Genomic DNA, 19,926 nt, shown 5'->3' on the forward strand with positions numbered 1-19,926 from the left:
ACACAATACCTGGTGTTGGATGCTTTATTCTCCTTGAAAATTGTTAAACATTGATTTTTAAAATATTTCTGTGTTTTTGCTTACTTGAATGCATGTATGCTTATGTGCCTTCTGAGTACCTGGTATCCACAGAAGTCAGAGAAGCTGCAGTTAAAGATGGTTGTGAGCCATCATGTGTTGCTGGGAGTTGAAGCTGGTGCTGTGTAAGAACAGCCAGTGCTCCTAAAGGCTGCTGTCTCTCTAGCCCCTCTTTCTCCTTTTTTGGAATCAAAATTTCATGGTATATCACAGGCTGCCTTGGAACTTCGAATCCCAAGTCACTTTACCAGTGCTGGGTTAAACTCGCACAGTATTTCACTTAGCCTGATCTAACAGGTTTTTTAAAATTATTATTTATGTACATGAATTTTGTCTATGTGTTATATCTGTGTACCATATGTGTTTCTGGGTGTTGGATCCCCTGGAACTGAAGTTAGATAAGATTATAAGCCAGTGTGCAAGGTGCTGAGACCCAAACCCTATAAGAGCAACCAGAGCTCTAAACCACGGAGTCATCATTCCAGGCCAGACATGTTCTTTATACACAGGCCTGGCAGGCTTCTCTCTAAAGGGCCAGATAGTAAATGTTTTCTGTTTTGTCTTTCCCATGGTAGCTGTTCCCTTTTATCAGATGTTCCATACACTTATGGTCAACTGTGTGTCTTTGTCCAGAAATTACTGGGGAAATTGGCAGACACCCAGGGGGAACTGGGACCCTTGTCTACAGGCCCCTGCACTAATAGTAACTTGATGGTTTCCTGGAGTCCGCCTCATGCAATTTCCTATTGCTCAGGAATGTGTTGTGGTTTGCACAGTTAGTGGAGAAGTGGTATGATTCTTCCCTATGTCGCTTTGAGTTGGTAAGTTTGTATGCCTGTACCCACACCTACACTCATGTCTCTGTCTCTAACCCCTTTTCTTTTGATTGCTTTGTGTAGTAAACAAGCAGATAGGTGAGATGATCCTTGTAAGAAACCATTCTCAGGGACCCTGGGAGAGTTCTTGAAACAATAGCTTTTATTGCTTGGAGGAGTTTAGTGTGTGCTGTTAGCTTTTGTCTTGTTAATTCACTTAAAAATAGAGAAATATGAAAGGTTTAATATGCAAAGTGTAATATATTAATAAGGGTAATTTCCCATGTTTTTTTAATGTTCTAACAAAGTATTTATTATAGTAGAAATATTTATTTAATGAAAGGGCTTTTCTGTTTGATCTAGAATCTAGCAGACAGTTACTGATTTGAGAAATACCTTAGTCCTTTTTGTCACGTGGAGTGTCTGACACTTATTTAGGTGAGGGAGATTTGCCTAAAGTAGTCCCCCATTGTATATGACTTTTCTTTTTAACCCAACAGCTGTTTGATAATATGTCTTTGTTTCCCAGGAAGTGTGGATGGCTCTATGTCATTAAGTATTTACTACTAAAGAATGTTCAGAAATCTAATCGATGGTGGTCCTTGAGACTCTTTTATTATATTTTTTAGAAATCTCTTGTTTATATTGAAACACAATCAATTATAATTAACTATGACACAGTTTTCCAGTTTTTAAGAAATTCTACTGCTTGACAGATTTATCTAGAACCAGTATTTCAGATTTTGGGGGTTTTTGTTCTAAGTGGTATTCATTTTTAATTCAATTACTGCATTGCTGGCTACATTTTTATAAGCCTTAGCCCAGTATGCCACATTGCCACTGTATTCCCAGCTTCTTGAGAGGGGTAACTTGAGGCCAGCCTGGGTAATAAGAGGCCCCATATAGGAAACAAACAAATAAATAAAAAGTAAAACATCACCTGCAGACATCACCTGCAGTTTCTGCCTTTCCATTTCCTTTTTAAAAATGCTTGCTGGCCTTGTAAAAAACGTGACAAACTCTCAGTGTAGCCATTCAGTGTAATTTTGGCTTCCCCAGCTGACTATGGTATTCTGTTTATTTTCTGCCCAGTTGTGTATAGACTCATGTCATTGTGAGTTTCCATCTCTAATTCACATTGTGTTTTATATATGATTGTGATGAGGTAATTTCAACTCACTGAGAACTAGATAGTTCATGGGAAAAGGAGACCCAGCTGGCTTCTTGTTTCTAATTCTAAACGGTTAGCTACTGAGACAAGCTGTTTGATCTGTTAGGGAATTGGTTTTCAGAGCTGTCAAATGGAGACACCACTCACCTTGCTTACTTCTCAGGGTCATTCTCATGTGGAAATAAAGCTCTGTGATGCTGTTTGAGGAACTTCACAGCGACAGATAATGGAAGCTTGTGGTTTGTAGGGTTGTCGTCTGTGGCTCCATGGCATAAGCTCCTGCTCTCTGGTCTCCAGTGAGGAGGTCTCTTTGTGGTCACAAGTGACTCCTGAGGCTACAGATGCAGCACACCCAATTCTTGAGGCTACTGTGCCCACAGATTGCACCATCACCAGTCCACTGAGATAAATGCAGAGGTGCAGAGTAACTGAGAGACTGTTAAAGTCAGTTGATACTCCTGCAGTGTTTTCATCGTTTTTTGTGAAAACATGACTCTGCAGTAGACTCATAGTCATTGGCTGTCCACAGACAAGCAGTTACAGGCAGGGAGACACAGGCCAGAGCTTTTTGATACCTTGGCTGACATTGGCCTGCTTGAATGTTGATTTTGGCTCTTCCCCAATACTTTAAGAGCTCTGTTACTGGGGAAAAAGAATAGCTGTGTAGGGAACTGGCACTGTAATTGCAGCATTCAGAACCAGATCCCTAAACGTGGCCCTCTACCCAAATAGTAATGGCCCCGGGAGTCACAGCCGTTCCTCCCGGCTTAGAGATTTGTCTCATGTGAAAACCATGCAGAAAGTGCTGAGAGCAGACTAGAGTTATATAAGACACTGTGGTATAGTTTGTAGAAATGGACATTTTCTTTTCTTTTCTTTTTTTTTTAGAATTATTTATTTTATGTATGCGAGTACAATGTTGCTGTCTTCAGACACCCCAGAAGAGGGCGTCAGATGGTTGTGAGCAGCCATGTTGCTGGGAATTGAACTCAGGATTTCTGGAAGAGCAGTTAGTGACTTAAAATTAAAAGTTTGAGCTGCATTATAGTTTATTCTCATGAGCTAACACGAATTATTTTCATGCAGGTAATATGTGAAAAGATGACTTTAAAAAGATTTGAGGGCTGGAGAGATGGCTCAGTGGTTAAGAGCACCGACTGCTCTTCCGAAGGTCCTGAGTTCTAATCCCAGCAACCACATGGTGGCTCACAGCCATCCGTAATGATATCTAATGTCCTCTTCTGGTGTGTCTGAAAATAGCTACAGTTTACCTACATATAATAAACAAATCTTAAAAAAAAGATTTGAAACTAACATGAACCTCTTGTAATCTTGCATGAAATGTATATAGGGTGGAAGTCATTAGTGGTGATTTTAAAGACAGGTTCATGAGAATGAAGTGGCACTGGGTATAGCGGCTCATGTTTGAAAGCAGCTCCAGCCCTCAGGAGATGGAGTAGGAGGACCAAGAGTTCAGTGCCAGCTTAGGCTACATTGTGAGATAATGTCTCAAAAAATAAAAACAAAACACAGTGAAGCAAGGGTAGGACTAGTGCTGAACCACACAGTTGTGTTAGTCAGCACCAGCGTCTTCTATCTGCTGCACACAGGACCTCTGGCATCTGGTCTCCAGCTAAGGTCTGCCTGTGGCGGGAAGCTTGCCTTTGACCCGGTGGACTGTTCATGTGGGTGTCTGCCCCCTTTCCTGCAGAGTTGAGTTGCAGTGTAGGATCAGTGCTTGCTTCTCTTTGTCTTTTTTATATTTTCTAAATCTCTTTGTACTCACAGAAATGCGAACACACAGGTAGAGAGAGCATTTGTGCAGTTCATCAATCACTGTGATGTGCAGCTGTCTCCCAGGTCTTTACTGCCTTCCTGTTCCCTGTGCTAACAGCCCTTTCTTTCCCTTCAGAGTTAACCAACACCATGGTGTAGAGTAGTCATTTTTATATCTCATTTTTGAGTGTGGCTTTCTAGACAACAGATTTTCTTAGTCAATTATAAGTCATCCAAATCTGTTATGTAATAATCCGTCAAGTCTTCCCCTTCCTTGTTATCGGTAACCGAGGGGTTTGGCCAGCTGAGTTTTACTGTTTGCATGGTGCCTCCATCCTCTGCATTTCTTGTATACTGGCAGCTGGATCCAGAGGTTAGATAGTCTTAGATCTGATCTAAACAGAACTATAGTTAGTTGTCTTAGTCAGTGTTCTATTGCTGTGACCGTGACCATGACCATGTCAACTCTCATAAAGGAAAAGCCATTTATTGACTGGCTTCTAGTTTCAGAGGTTTGGTTGGTTATGGTCATGGTGGGCAGCATGTGAGTACTCAGGGCAAACATGGTGCTGGAGAAGTAGCTGACAGTCTGCATCTGTGTTCATAGGCAGCAGGGAGAGGGACCCTGCGGCTGGCTTGGACTTGCAACCCCAAAGCCCACTCCTAGTGAGTGACATACCTCCAACAAGGCCACACTTCCTATAGTGCCACTTTGGTGACCAGACATTCAGACCTGTGAGCCTAATCTCATTCACACTTCCTCATTACTGCACTGTTTGTTTGTCACGAGCCACATAATACCTGATTTTATAGTATTTTTGTCCACCAAATCCCTAGAAGTTACAGATTTGTAGGAGTGTTTGTAAGCTGGAGCAAGTCTGGCAGTCAGTGCTCCTGCAGACGCCATTTCTTAACCTAGGCCAGCCTATGTGAAGACTGTGTCTCCCCTTTATTATCTGCTTTTTGAATGCTACCTTACTACTCTGAATTGGTGGATTTCTATTAATACTTGTAATAGGGGAAGCAAGATTGCCCCATCATGGTTAGTGGGATGCTTCTTGGGGTTAGCTCCTGAGTCTTTTATTTGACCTTGGAATTTGATAGTTTTTCTGGACTGTATGTGAAGGTATTCCATCCTTGCACATGCCTACTGTAGAACCAAAAACTACCCTTCCACGAAATTTTCTAGTTTCTTTTACTGGAACATGGTGTTTCCAAAGCATAATCCAGTTTGTATTTCATTGCTGCTGGTTTTTTTTTTTTTTAATTATTGTATTTCTAGACCTTTTGATTTATACTCAGTGGTGTGAGCATGCATCTGTAACTTCAAGGGCAAACTGGTCCGATGCACTGCGCTATAGTCCTGATGCTATTCCTCACTCCAGTCCACGATGTAGGCAGAGCTGTGTCTGCGTCAGTTGGAGTCCACCTGTGCTCTCGTGGTTCCCAGGACACAGGTGTCAGAATTAGAACCTTAGAATTACTGTTTTTATCTCATTTCCTACAGAATAGTATAGAGTAAGAATTACTAATGCTGGTGCTAGTATGCAAAATTCTTACAGCTGTAAAATAAGAGGCTCAGCCAGTTGTCGTAGTGCACGCCTGACCCTACATGCTGTGTTGTCATTGGTGCAGAACACTGCTGTCAAAGTCCAGTGATTGATGGTTTTGTTCTCCTACACTTCATGTTGCCACCATCTAGATGCACGGATTTCCCTCAGGTCTGGCAGTGTTTGCAGAGAGTATTTGAGACTGATCATGAACTTCTGATCTTCCTGACTTTACAGGGGTTAGAGTGATACAAAAGTCAACATTCACCCACAGCACTTTGATGGGGGCGGGGTGCAGTGTAAAGATGGTGTCCAACTGAAATCCCCTTATTATCCTCAATGCTAGGGTTATAGGATCACACTGTCACATCTGACTGCTTTGTGTCTTCTTTTAAAAACAGAAGTTGTTATTATTAGTTGTGTGTTTGTGTGTGTGACCCTGTGCCAGAGCATGCAGGTGAGAGCCAGAGTGCAGCTCCGTGGAGGCCAGCCAGGTAGGTCTCCATTCCTGTCAGCCTCTTCATTTTCTGTTTATTCAGTTCTTGTTTCTGGATTTTTTTCATTTCTAGGTGATTTTTTTTTCTTGCCTTTTTGCTTTTTTGCTTCATTTCTGATGCAGGTTCCTTATTGTGTGAGCAATCTCTTTGTTTTGAAATTGTGTGTTACAGTTTATTTCTCTTAGAATATTTGCATGCACATAACTTTCTCTTGGCTTTCTTTATTTTGGAAAAGAATCTCACTGCACACCACAGATTAGCCTGTACTGTACAATCCTCAGCCTCCCCGGAAGCTGAGTTTATAAAGCTCTGCTCTGTAACACCAGATTTCTCTTGCTCCTTTTTTAGTAAATTTAATTTTCCTAAATTTTTAGACCGATGTGGTTGAGTAATATTATTTCTTTTTAATTTCCGAACTTTCCTCAGTTGTTGTATTGCTGCTTTTAGGTTTTTTTTTGTCATGTCCCTGCCGCACCGCCTTCGGGGGGGTGGGGGGTGGGGGGGGATGGGGGGTGGGGGGTGGGGAGCTTCTCTCTGTGTAGCTCCAGCTGTCCTGGAACTCATTCTGAGACCAGGCTGGCTTCAAACTCAGAAATCTGCCTGCCTCTGCCTCCCAAGTGCTGGGATTAACGGTGTGTGCCACCACTGCCCAGCTATTGTTGAGGCAGAGAGGCTGAGAGAGAGAGGCAGAGAGGCAGAGGCAGATTCTCTGAGTTTGAGGCCAGCCTGATGTGCAGAATGAATTCAAGGATAGCCAGGACTACACAGAGAAACCTTGCCTCAAAACTAAAAATCTGTTTTTTCTGTTCTGTTGAAATTTCATTCTATTAATTACAGCTTTTCCCCTTCAGTGGGGCCTTGTGTTGACAGGGGTGTGTTACAGGCTGCTATTACAGCCCATAACTGGCCAGATTCTCTCTGCTCCTTTAGCCTTACTTCCTCTAACCTGTCTGCCTGGCCCAACCCTCCTACCCTTCAACCACAGTTATACTTCCTTGCCTGTTGGGATCTTCTTCCTTAAGTGTCATATTCCCCAGTGCTGGTTTTCATTTCCTCCCAGGCATGATGGTTGATGGGAATTTATCCTGTCCTTGCTTGTGTGTAGAGTTCATGTAAACATCTATGCTCATCTGGTTGTGCTGGCAGCAAGCATTTATTTTGACTTACTATTGATCTATTTTTATGTGAGGAATGTCTGCAAACTATACTGTCCCTAGAGCCATCCTCTCAGTATACCTGGTGTGTTAATTTTTATCAAATGCCTTTTTATTTACTCCCCAGGACCAAAATACTAACTCCCTAAGTCTTGTAGGCTATCTCTCATGGCTGCCAGTATTTGAGCATAAAGCCATAAGAGAAGAGCTAGTTACAAAACACAAGGCAGAGTCAGACAAAGGAATATTTTATCTGTGCACCATAGTTCTCCTTTACTCCTTGCATTTCCTCATATAATAGCCCAGCGCTTACCAGGTCAGATAACACAGGTGCTTTCTGTTGGGTTCGGGTTCATACAAGAGGCTTTCTTTCCTAGTTCTCTTTTCTTTCTCTTTCTCTCTTTCTCTTTCTCTCTTTCTCTCTTTCTCTCTCTCTCTCTCTCTCTCTCTCTCTCTCTCTCTCTCTCTCTCTCTCTCTCTCTCTCCCCTTTCTTTCTCTCTCTCTTCTTTCTTTCTCTCTCTCTTTCTTTTTGTTTTTTTGAGACAGGGTTTCTCTGTGTAGCCCTGGCTGTCCTTGAACTCACTCTGTAAACCAGGCTGGCCTCAAACTCAGAAGTCCGCTTGCCTCTGCCTCCCAAGTGCTGGGATTAAAGATTCTGTTTTGGCCCTCCGAATAGCTGGAGCCAGAAAGGCTGCTGCTGTCACCCTCGGGTCTGGGACAGCGCCCCCTTATGGTTCAGACTGGAGGACAATGTTGCATCACACAAGACCTTGAGCTAGAAGCCTCCAGCTGTGTAGACATTGTGTAGTATGCTCTTCATGACCTGCAGAAAGAAACTAGGAGCCTCCTTTTAGAGCTTGATTTGAAATGCAGCTGCAGATGCTGACCTCTCCTGTGACATGGAATCCCATTCTCCTGGGCACTGTTTACTGTGTGTCCCAACAATTTCTTACCGCCCATAGAGTCTGGCAGCTTCCTCTTGGCGAGGATACTGGGCTAGACAGTGACTTCTTGTTGCCTCCTGGTTGCTTCCCCCTCACTTTACAGAATGATCTTTACCACATCAGCCATGCTTGTCGCATTAGTTGCTGGGAGCTGGCTTTTAGTGCTTTCTTTTGGGAAAGGAAGGACACAGAGGGTCAGGGTCCTGGTCTTGACCCATGTTTGGGACCCTTGTCTCACACTAGCAGGCGGGCAACGTGGCTGTGTTGTGCGGCTCTGTGCTTCTTTCCCGCTGCTTGATTGGGGGCTCCATGCCAGGTGGCTGAAGGTAGGTTTCTTTGTTCTCGGGAGTTAGGAAATGGGTAGATTCTAGACCGTCCTGAAAACTGTGGGCACTCACCCAAGGCAAGGACTTTTTCAGGGCTGATACTTCATGGGAAAAAAAATGAACTCCTTTTACGTGTATTTATTATTTTTAATATAAAAGATCCTTTGCTGTTTTGTACTTTAACACAAGGGGCAGATGTCTCCTGCTTTGAAGTGGGCTTTGCTGTGTGTCCTGTCTGCTGAATGTTCTCTCAACTTGGGAAGCTCTCTTTGTTAAAAGGCCAACCCTGTGGTGAGCTGTTCTGGGAAAGAGAACCCCTTGATATTTGAAAGGTGAGAAATCCATTTAAACCATGTGATGGCTTCCAACAGCCTTGCTGCTGCGTTCTGCTTGTTTTAATGTGATAGATGGTCTGGCTGCTTGTGTTCAGTAATTGGATGTGAACTCTGTAGTGTAAGTGACATTTCATGGCAGTCGTGAGGGCCCTGTGGATGGCATTCAGTTTCCATGTTGCCTGCCTTTAGGTTTAAAAGTAGAAAACTACAAAGACATTTAATTTTTTGAAGCATATATTCAAAGATCAGTTCAATCCATTTGTGGTAATACCCTTGGCTGTTAGGTAACTGGTTATTGTGCATGACAGTGAGCATGTGATTTATAAGGACAGCGAGTGCAGTGCAGGCATAGAAATGCTAATCAGGTCGGCAGGAAGAGGACAGCAATCAATCCTTCGTCAGCAGTTTGCTGCCACGTAGTCCTCTTGGAAATCTAAGAGGAATTTGTGGCATAGCAAACCTAGATAGAAAATGGTAATGCTTCTGGCTTACTTTCAGGAAGGTTTCGATTACACTTTAATGATTTCCCTGTCCCCATGTGCACAGCCTGCCAGGAAGGGACAGTGTGAACAGCCGTGGGCACTTGGATCTCCTTTCAGAGTTTGTTTTCTAATGTAGCTTTGAGTAATATACTTTTTCCTCTGAAGGGACTCATCATTAACGCTGCTGTGCTTTTTACATTCATAGAAAACGTTTTAGAGATGAGGTTCTCTGTGAAGTCATAGGCTGGGGGTGGGGACAAGGGTGTGTGCAGCTTTCTCGTACAGGAGAATGTGTTACAACTTCTAGACGCTTTCCAGTAATGTGTGGGTGCATGTCCTGGAGACCGGAGGTTGATGATGGGCGTCTTTAGCCCGCCACTTATCTCAGTAGTTTTGGATGGCTGATAGGCCGTCCTCTGGGATCCTCCTGTCTTTGCTCCATCACTGTGTAGGAGGCACGTGCTGCCACATATGACTCTTCACATGGGTTCTGAGGACCCCAACTCATGTTCAGTTTTATACACTAATAGCATTTTGACTGCTAGACATTGTCTGTCATCGACTGGATGGACAGCTGTATTGAAAGAAGCAGCAGAAATACATCCTGGTAAGAGGGAAAGAGAAAACAAAGGCCTATGGCTGAAGCTAAAAAGCCTAGATGTTTTGTTTTGTTCTGTTTTTTAAAGTTAATTTTGATAGCCAGTGAGATGACTCAGCAGGTAAAAGCCCTCAGTATCAGCCGGGCAGTGGTGGCGCACTCCTGTAATCCCAGCATTTGGGAGGCAGAGGCAGGCGGATTTCTGAGTTCAAGGCCAGCCTGGTCACAAAGTGAGTTCCAGGACAGCCAGGGCTACACAGAAAAACCCTGTCTCGAAAAAACTTTAAAAAAAAAAAAAAAAGTCCTCAAGTATCAAACAGTCTCCAAGACTCATTCGGCAGGACAGCACCAACTCCAGGTTGTCTTTTGGCACCGCCCCTCCCCCCTCCCCCCATTGTGCTGTGGCTGACTGAATTCTCAGAGATCCATTTGCCTGTGCCTTGTGAATGCTAGGATTAATAGTGGTGTTCACCACTGCCCTTGCCTCAGTCCCTGTTTAGAAAGTACATGTCTGTATGATTTTATTATTTAGATATTTTGTAGTTGGATTAGTACCTGTCAGTCAGCACTGGGGCCCTCCTCCTGCTCTCGCCTCTCTTTGAGGCAGAGTCTCATGTTTCAGGGAGAGTAGCCAGGGATGACCTCAAATAGCTATGAATATAAGATTTTTATAGGCCTTTTGTATATATGCAAAAAAATATTTTTAGAGGGGCAGTAGAGCTGGATCAGCTGTTAGCAGCACTCGCTACTCTTGCAGAGGACCTGGATTCAGTTTCCAGCACTTATATCTGGTGTGTGTGTGTGTGCGCGCGCGCACATCCAGACAAACACTCATACACACAATGAAATATTTAAAAATACTTTTAGAATAAATTTCTATGAGTGTACTGTTGGGGAAACAGCTGATGAATGTACTTGTTATTTTGATAATTGTTATCCAGGTTCCTCCACAAGGCCTGGTGCACGGTGTGCGACTTAGAGCCTGTGTGCACAGTGTGTGCCTCTGAGGCTCCTTTTCTAGCATGATCTGACCTGGCAACTTTACCAAGGTGGACCTTTCAACCTGAATAGCATCAACTCTGATGGGTTATGTTTTATTTATATTTTCTCAAGGTTTCACTTTTTAAAAGGATTTATTTTACTGAGAAGGGGCGGGGGTAACCAAGACTGTGTAGCTTCCCATGGCTGTCAGAAGAGGGCATCAGAATAACTTTGGAATAGACTATGAATTATGAATAGAGCTTGACTTTTTCTCATGACTTCAGAATAATCTTGGCAGCATGTACTAAGTAGTTGAGCTATCTTTATTACACATACATTTATTGTCACAATTATATGCTACTTTATCGAGTAGCTACATGTCACTTATCTACCCCTTTTTATGTGGGACTGTTTTCAAAATGTATTTTAATAATCAGTGTTTGTCTATCTTCATAATATTTAGAATTCATTTCCACAGTCCTTTATCTGACTAACTGCAGTTTACACAAGAGTTGCAAGTCTAACACAAAAAAGACCACTTTTCTTCGTGAATTACCTGAGGGAAAGTTGCCACATGATGCATTGTGAATTTTAAAGACCGTGGGGCTTTTCCCACATGCACAAATAAAAATACCTTGTTACCTGACCTACAAATCAGTAGACTTCAGAGTTACCACTGGGGCATTATTGCTGTGTAATCTTTAGTATTCATATGTACAGCTCCTGTATCTTTGTAGAGAAAGGGTTTATGGTGGTTTTTATATGATTGGCCCAGGGAGTGACCCTACTAGGAGGTGTGGCCTTGTTGGAGTAGGTGTGTCACTGTGGGTGTGGGCTTAAGACCCTCCTGGAAGTGAGTCTTTCACTAGCAGCCTTCAGATGAAGATGTAGAACTCTAAGCTCCTCCTGCACCATATCTGCCTGGATGCTGCCATGTTTCTACCTTGATGATAATGGACTGAACCTCTGAGTCTGTAAGCCGGTCCCAATTAAATGTTGAAATGTTGTCTTTTATAAATCTTGCATTGGTTATTGTGTCTGTACACAGCAGTAAAACCCTAGTTAAGGCTGGGTTTGTTTTGTTTGTTTCTTTGTTTCTCTTACTCTGAGGAAGTAGCTGTCATGACATTGGGGCTTTGGAGGCTACACTTGTTTCTCAGTTTTCTGTACATGTTGCTTCTTCCTCTTCCTCCTCAGTCTCACTTTGCCTTTCTAGTGTGGTCTTGTCTTTCCCTTGACCGCTCACTGCTTCCTCTGAGCCTGTCTCTCCATTCTTTGCAGACTAGCACTTGGACAGCACACTTGGAACAGAGTCTGCTAGGAGAACTGCGTGCTTGCTTTTATATCTGTGAAGTTCTCAAGTTCATCCACGTTGTATGTTGATTTTCTTTCTTTGCTGTATAATATCTCATAAGGATATATTGTAATTTGTCCTAATTCTTCTGTTGATGAATATTTAGACATTGCAAAGATTATAGTGTATCTCCTACAGTGGTGGGCATTTGGATTAGCACATTAGTGAGAACACAGGCTGTTGGACAGGAGTCACAGAATATTGAACAGTGGTTTAATTTGCCTACTTGTCATTTGCAAAGTGTCTTTTTTTTTTCTTTCCGTTTTGTTTGTTTTGTTTTTCGAGACAGGCTTTCTCTGTGTAACAGAGCCCTAGCTGTCTTGGAACTCCCTTTGTAGACCTGTAGTTGTAGGCTGGCCTCCAACTCACAGAGATCCCTCTGCTTCTACCTCCCATGTGTGTGCCACCACCCAGCCAGCCAAGTGTCACATTTCTAACAACTGCTCAAATGCACGTTCCTTTCATGTTCATGTGGGATCCTTACCACAAGGACTGTGTTAGGTCATAGTGTCAAGGACGGTGGAATCTTTGAGAGGTCTGTTGAAGAACAAGCTGAGCGACAAGGTGAGACAGCTGCATTTGGAGTTCCGCAGTCTTGTCGGTGGAGAGCTTCATGCGACAGTTGGCTATGATCCTGCCCTCTACAGAGCTCTTGCTTGAAACCAATGCAGTTGAATTACAAAAAAGAAATGAAGAGGAAACAATCTCATATTTTAATTCATGTATGATTTTGTTCTGGGCTGCACAGGGCTGAGGCATCAGGGTCAAGTGCTCGGTCATTAGGATCCCTTGCATCCTCCTCCCGCTCTACTTAGGAAGCAACCAAAGCTATCTTTCTAGCTTTTTCTTTCCATCCTCAGGAACTTTCCAGAAGACTACTAATTTTAAGGAATATAAAATCCTAATAAATTAAACAGTAGTGTAAATAAGTGTTGTTTGCCTGGTGTCCTGTGGTTACTAAATGGCAGGTTTCAGTGCTCCTGAGTGCCCCCCCCCCTCCTGCTCTTAGTGGTTATCTGAATTAGGGACCAGGGAGTGGGCCTGCAGCTCTTGTGGAATGCAAGCTTTGCAAGCTCTCTGGACATCCTTCCTCTCCAACTATTCTCACTGACCTTTTCTACAACACTCTGTACCTAGCAGGTGCTCATTAAATACTGATTATATGGTTTCATGAAAGAATGCCTTAAGTGAATTAGCGCTTATTTTTGCCAGTTTTCACTGTTGCCATAAGTGATCTTCTCTGGAAGTTTCTAGAGACCATATTACATCTTTACCTAACAGTTGGTTTGACCTTTACCTGGAATTTGGTTTGTCTCTAGTTCTTCCTGGTGGACAGGAACTCCATGGAGTGGTTTGTTCCTATAAACGGAGAGTGTGTGGGAGATCAGGACATCACTTTCCAGTACCCTCCAATGCCAGCTGTGTCAGCACAGCCCCACGTGGTGGCTCCAGGAGCTGCCTTTTAGTGGTAATGGAAGTGTCCCCATCCTGTGTCTGGGCTGATAACACACATTTTGGTACATGTCTCAAAGTTACTCAGCATTACAAGTAATTTTAGTTTCTATAAATTATATCTCAGTAATTAAGGAATAACCTAAAAGCAGTTTTAAACTGCTTTTTTCAAGAATGAGGACAATGGTTTCAAAGAAAAAAAATCATTCTAAGGCATTAGTACTGGAACATGATGAAGTTTTTTGACAAAAATCCCTATTTTAAAATGTTTGTGGCTCTTGGATTTCTCCATTGTCATCTCCACCCCCCACTTTTTTTTAAAGCATTTTCCCAGCTCTGCTTACACTTGACTGAATACACTAACCTGGGATTAACCAAGGGCCTCATTTCCTGCTTCCATTTCTCCTCTGGGCTGTGGTAGCCCTTTGTTGTCTGACCGACCAGCCAGCCGGGGAGTGAGATAAGCTTGCAGGGAGGGCATGTTACAGTCTTTGTTTTGGTTTGAGTAAGTAAGAAAAAGAAAAAATAATTAAAACATCTAAAACGAAAACATAACTTACATAAAATGGGAAATGTAATGTTTCAGTGTTTTTACTGATTTTCTTCTTTCTTAACCAGCTATATGAATTATTTATGACCAGTCAGGAGCATTAGCTGTAATTAGATTTCTGTTATTATGTGGGCAAACTAACCCAGTGGCTTCTAACCCTGCAAGTCTTAAATGCAAATGCTTGTTCTCTGAAAGTTCTTTTCCAGTGTTAACCAGGCCTGCCATCTTGAAGCGCATTCCAGAAAGCAGTAGAGCAGAAAGCTCATCTCCTGGAACTGGGCAGTGTAGCCAGGCTCCTTTAAAGTAGGTGCGTCTGAGAGAGAGAGAGGGAGAGGGAGAGGGAGGGGAGAGAGGGAAATTGGTGGGAGGACCTCAGTGATTTTTACGAATGTACTCAATGCCTGGGATGGTGGCACTTTTAATGTCAGCATCAGGACCCAGAGGGAGGTGACTCTGTGCTTTAGAGGCCAGCATACCTGGTCTATAGAGTGAGTTCCAGGCCAGCCAGAGACCCTGTGTCAGAGAGAAAGACTGATTCCCTAGGATTAAGAAGCTTGAGGACATTAAACTGGTGTTGGCCAATATAAATCTTCAGAATATTTTACCACCAAATTTAAGAGCAGGCTCCGAGATATATCTTTAACAGTGAGTTGGGTACTTTAGTTTTTAAAATCATGTGACACTGTGATCATGTGATATTAGCCTCAGCTTGTATACCTTCCAGTATTTCAGTGCCCTACAGCCAAGGTGTCATCACTGTTCTATTGTTGTAAAGAGAACCATTACTACTTTATATAAGAGAACGTTTAATTGGGGGCTTGCTCACAGTTTCAAAGCGTAGTCCACGATGGCAGCAGGCTGGACAGTAGCTGAGAGGGTCTGTCTACTCTGTGAGACGAGGGCAGAGGCTAGGCCCACCCCCCAGTGACACACCTCCAACAAGGCCACACCTACTAACCCTTCCAAACAGTCCACCAACTGGGAACCAAACAATCACATATATGAGCTTGTGTGTCCATCTTCATTCAGAGCACCAGTTTTCCACTTCTATTTTACATCCTGTAGCTGGTGTAAGGGAATCCTATGACTTTCTGTTCCACCACTCGGGCATCACCATTACTGTCACCTGCCACTCCGTTAATAATAAAATGGCAGCCAGGCAGTGGTGGCGCACGCCTGTAATCCCAGCACTCTGGGAGGCAGAGGCAGGCAGATTTCTGAGTTCGAGAACAGCCAGGGCTACACAGAGAAATCCTGTCTCAAACAAAATAAAACAAAACAAAAATAATAAGATGGCAAATTTAAGGTTGTTGAGGCTTGAGTTTTGATAAAATAAGTTCTTAAAATAGTCAAAGCTTTCGTAGAAACTTAGGGAAACAAGGCAGTTTCTTACTAAACTGATTGTGAACAAAATATTTTCTCTCCCTGTAATGAGAAATATTCCTTGGATCAAATAGAAAATTTGTGATTATGTTTATCTGGTATGACTGTAGCTCCTGGAGTAAACATAATATTTATGTGAGAATTAATTTTTAGTTGCCTATCCTGTAAAATTGAGCCTTAGAGCCCCATGTTTCGACTTTTTCAAAGCTTGTGTTTAATTTTTAGTACATTAATGTCTTCCAGAGAGATCCAGTGAGAGAAGGGAGTAGGGTGGGGTGTGGTAGGGATGGCTCACAGCAGTGTTGAAGTAAGGAGGTTTTAGCTTGGGTCAGCTGGGTTAGCTTGGGAGACCTGGGGAAGCTAGTAGCCCGGCTCTTCAGAGTCAGAGAAGCTCTGTGCCATAGGACTTGGGTCACCACCCTCACAGCTCCCTAAGCTGATGGGGTGGCATTGCCATTGGGAATGCGGGTTCTGTCTCCCTCAGCCCATGCTCACTCACTGTCTAAAGGCGCCTGCGCTGACACTCGCAGAAGTACATTGCTGTCTACCCTTTATCCACTCAAGTTGCCTCTTATTAACCATGACAGTCAAGTGTGAGGTGGCAAATGGCCTTAGTTTGCTGTGTTTATCTGACATTTCACATCTCTCCTTGCATATATCTTAGCTGTGTGTCTTTACTGTTAAGGACAACACAGCCAGGCATCATGTCATGCACCTGCAAGCCCAGCACTTGGGAGTAGAAACAGGACAAGGAGTTGAAGAACAGCTAAATCCCAGTGTTAGCCTGCAGGCACATGCTCTGTCCCCAGCCCAGCAACTCTTGTGAAATTCCCATAGCAAACAGCTAGGGGTTTGTTTAGCTCTGTTTTGTCTGACCTCCTGACCTTCATTTTTGAGTGAATCTAGGCTAGTGAATGGGAAAGCTTTTTCTTCCTACTGTTTTACCTTTCCTTCAGAAATACTGCCTAGGATGCCTTCATCCTGGAAGTGTCCCTTCTTGGTTCAGTATTTAGAGAAGGTGATAAATTTTTGTGAGATTTATGTTAGTGTTCAGTTGTATCAATAGTAAATAAATAGTGAGCACACTATTAGGAGCACTTGATCTACTCCTGGGATTATTTTATTTATTCTATTCCATTCTATTTATTTTATTTTATTTTATTATGTACATGAGTACACTGTAGCTTCAGACACACCAGAAGAGGGCATCGGATCCCATTACAGATGGTTGTGAGCCACCATGTGGTTGCTGGGAATTGAACTCATGACCTCCGGAAGAGCAGTCAGTGCTCTTAACCAACCTATGAGCCATCTCTCCAGCCCATCCTGGAATTTTTAAAGTGATGAAGTCCACAGCTCCAGAGTATTGAGTCTGAGAAAAGCAAAACCTGTGGCCAGTTCTCTTCCTCTGCAAAACAGTGGCGGTGGGTGGGTGGTCAGCGTTTACTAAGAGGTAGACATAACTCAGCTCCATATTAATGGATCCAGTTTTCACAGCCTGTGAGGGAGAGTCACAGAAAGCTGAGGCTGCATCTTATTCGCAGAGTCAAAGCTTAGGGTATCAGAGGAGATCTTCCCATAATTAATGTTCAGCAACCCCCAGTATGGTGTGACCTTTGACCTGAGAACTCCTCCTATAGCAGACAGTATCCTCCAGAGAAGGCCTTAGGATGGTAACCCTAAATAGAGCCAGCAAACAGACACACTATAGTTCCATTCTGTGTGTTGTTCCTATGGAGACATACACTGATGAGCATGTGGAGAGGCCCTAGAAATGAGTTGACTACCGTCCCTTCATTTTTTATGGGCCCCATGAGGCTAGTGGGTGCAGATAGAACTGCCTCTTCTCTTACAGTATAGCCCAGTGCTCTGAAATCGCTCCCTGCATGCCTTTACCGATTGTCATTCTTTCATCAGATCCCTGGCCTGCTTAGAAGGCATGGTACTATTCCAGACGCACACATATGTTTACAATTTTCCTTTCATTTGGCTCTACCTTTGTTGTGCTGTATTTGTGGATGTATTTATGTTTTTAACGCAATACTGCCGCCCCCTGGCCAATGGGCAGGAATGCATCAGTAGCTCCAGCAGCTTTTTGAGAGTCCAGGTCTACTATAAGCAAGACTGAGTAGGTGTTTTGTTTTGGTTTTGTTTTGTTATATGGAATCAGTGGGCATGTGTGGGTCTCTTGTTAGGTTTAGAAAAAACAATTTATAGTTGCCAGTCATTGATTACAGAGAGTCTTCCTTTTTTTCTTTTTTTCTTTTCTCTTGAGACAGGGTTTCTCTGTGTAGCCCTGGCTCTCCTGGAACTCACTTTGTAGACCAGGCTGGCCTAGAATGCAGAAATCATCCTGCCTCTGCCTCCCAAGTGCTGGGATTAAAGGCGTGCGCCACCTCCGCCCAGTCCAGAGAGTCTTCCTGATGAGTTCATATTCTCAGGCATCTTATAAGTGTTGCAGAATGTGTGGATGCATAAATACTGGAGCACAGTTGGTGGAGCTGCTGGGAACCTGAATTCCTGCTGCTCTGGGAAGTACTAGTCTTTGTGAGCTTGTAACTGCCTGCTGGAGGTCAGTGCCACCCCTTACACAGAACTCTCTAGACCTGGAGGAGAACGGCTGCAGCGTCTCCCCACAGGTTCGTGACAGACGATGGACTTTTCCTTAAATAGTCACCTGCTTTCAGATGTTCTCCTTACATTCTTACAAGTTCTTTAAATTATTCTCATTTTCCAGACAAAAGAGAAACTCAGAGTCTTAGAAAAGTGACCAGAGTCACACATACATGGGTTGTGACATTGGGAGCTCATGATGACAAGCTTTCCTGTGTTGTCTAGTGAATTGTGTCCTTTATTCCACAGCGCTTGGGCCAGGTGTCATGTGACCATTCTGGCTGTGGTTTCCATTTTTTGTTTTTTGTTTTGTTGGTTTAAACCCTAAAAAAAAAAAAAAAAAGATAAAAATCTTTTATGTCTATGTTTTTAAGTGACTTTGACTTCCTTTTGTACACACACACACAGAGTTAGCAATGCTTAAAGACATTTTTCCTGCCATAACTTAGGGAAGTTGCAACGCTTAACAGTTGCAGGGGGACAGAGTCATCAGGCGTGTGCTGTGCTGCAAAGCAAGCTAGTGACTGCAGCTCATTTTGGGGAACTCATACTGCTTCCCGACAGGCCCTGGGTTTTTCTTTTTTCTTTTTCTTTTTTTTTTTTTTTTAAAACAAAAACTGGTGATGCTGTCTTGGTCATGTTCTTAATTTTCTCACCTTAGGATAAAATGGAATGGTAAGTGTTTTTCCTGGGTCTTGGCAGATAAGCCTTATGCAGGGTTGTGCTTGTGGCGTGGTCACATGTTCTGTTCTTTGAGTGCTTTAGCTGCACTTCCCATGCCCGGTGCACGCTGCCTGTCAGACAGCGGCTAGGGTTCAGCTTCTTCTCAGCCTGAGCATGGAGTGTTCTGTGCTGCATGCTGGTATCCCACTTGGTCTGTCTGTCTTGTCTTTCTCGTCTCTGCTTTGGCTAAGAGAGAGTCCCATCTTCCTCAAGGTTATACAGTTGTGTCATGGTCCCTGCAGAAAGGTCTGCTCCTTTCTTTGAACACTGACATCAGCACTTTTTCTGTAACCTTCTCATAATGTTTGCCGTCAATGTTTCTTCTGTAGAATAAACAGTACAGACTAATTTTTTCCATTAAATTTTCCATGTAAAAATATGAATGCTACAAACCAAGGCCTGTGCACCGAGCCTGTCCTTTGTGTGCATGGTCTGTTTAATGTGAGCCTGTGGGCAATGCCCTTTTTCTGTAGCCATGCGTGTTTGACAGGTGATGCAAAGAATCAGGAGGTCTGTGGTATATACTGCAGGCAGCACTCTCCGTTCTCAGTTGTGTTGACATTGAGGCAGTCCCTGCCTGCCCTTACTGGTCCTGTGATGCAGACTAGAGTGGTCCCTTCAGTAAACCAAGATGTGTCTTCCTTCATTAATGAGGATCCCTGGCGTACTTCAGAATTCAGCTGGCCTCTTGAGGCGGTTTTTAAGCTTTGGCCACTACACTCGTGGCCACTGAGCCCCTGAGAAGAGTTAGAAGCTGACAAGAGGAACATTACTGTCCTTATTTCATGACACCCAGGAAACGGAACTGCTCTCTGGGTTGAGCTGTCTTATAACTTAAACATACAGGCAGTTGACTCTAGACTGCCCTATAGCCTTCAAACAGAAGAGGCAATATCTGCTGTCTTTGCTTTTGATTGAACAGAAAACAAAGTTAACTTTCAGAAATGTATGCTTAGTTCTCCTATAGACTTTTCCGTGACAATGAAGGGCATGAGGTTCTTTGTAATGCATAAGCTGTTCTGTTCTTGGATCAGAGATAAATGAGGCAGGTCCTGTTGTTGGGCGTGCCTGGCATTGTGTCACCCCGTTGTTGGCGTGAGCTTCATCCTTCCGGCACACAGCCATGATTTCCATATGGTTTTG

At 43.3% G+C, this 19,926-nt stretch overlaps 1 protein-coding gene across 10 annotated transcripts in view; it reads left to right on the plus strand.

Annotated features, from left to right (window-relative positions):
• Rere (arginine-glutamic acid dipeptide repeats) overlaps window positions 1-19,926 on the plus strand; it is a 332,839-nt gene that overhangs the window by 168,339 nt on the left and 144,574 nt on the right. The gene's annotated exons all lie outside the window — the stretch shown is intronic.

Source organism: Apodemus sylvaticus, chromosome 3, assembly GCF_947179515.1.
Source record: "Apodemus sylvaticus chromosome 3, mApoSyl1.1, whole genome shotgun sequence".
Taxonomy (NCBI): domain Eukaryota; kingdom Metazoa; phylum Chordata; class Mammalia; order Rodentia; family Muridae; genus Apodemus; species Apodemus sylvaticus.